Source organism: Papaver somniferum, unplaced genomic scaffold (assembly GCF_003573695.1).
Source record: "Papaver somniferum cultivar HN1 unplaced genomic scaffold, ASM357369v1 unplaced-scaffold_963, whole genome shotgun sequence".
Lineage (NCBI taxonomy): Eukaryota > Viridiplantae > Streptophyta > Magnoliopsida > Ranunculales > Papaveraceae > Papaver > Papaver somniferum.
Genome location: NW_020652782.1, coordinates 1 through 628, shown reverse-complemented (window position 1 = coordinate 628; position 628 = coordinate 1). Strand labels below are relative to the sequence as shown.

At 36.8% G+C, this 628-nt stretch overlaps 1 non-coding gene across 1 annotated transcript; it reads right to left on the bottom strand.

Annotated features, from left to right (window-relative positions):
• Window positions 1-300: 300 nt before the first annotated feature.
• On the bottom strand, window positions 301-419 carry LOC113346170. Its single transcript, XR_003358435.1, has one exon. It is a non-coding gene; the product is annotated as a 5S ribosomal RNA (ribosomal RNA).
• Window positions 420-628: the final 209 nt, after the last annotated feature.

The following is a 628-nucleotide window of genomic DNA, read 5'->3' as shown; positions in this document are numbered from 1 at the left end:
GGAAAGTCCGATCGGGACAAGTGATGACTCGTTGGAAACCTTACGGCGAGGAGATTGTTTTGGAGCAGTTATTCTGAATAATTAACATATTTTTAATAGTTTTTTTTAGTGAAAATACATTAAAAATGCATTATAATATTCAATTAAATGCCCGGCGTCCGGGTTTTCAACAAATTAGAAAATAATTCAAAAGAATTTTGTCCAAAAAGATAAAGTCCTCGTGAAAACAAATATATTTCACTACTCGTCGCTGCCCTTCATTAGACAAATCGGCAAAAAAAATGGCAAAAAAACAAAAAAGGCAATCAACACGAGGACTTCCCAAGAGGTCACCCATCTTAGTACTACTCTCGCCCAAGCACGTTTAACTGCAGAGTTCTGATGGGTTCTGGTGCATTAGTGCTGGTATGATCGATTGCTGAAAGGATCTTACTAGTTTTACTACTTAACACGTCTCCAATGTGTTGGCTCGAACTGTCTAACGCCTATTAATTCTTCGTGGAAAGTCCGATCGGGACAAGTGATGACTCGTTGGAAACCTTACGGCGAGGAGATTGTTTTGGAGCAGTTATTCTGAATAATTAACATAGTTTTAATAGTTTTTTTTAGTGAAAATACATTAAAAATG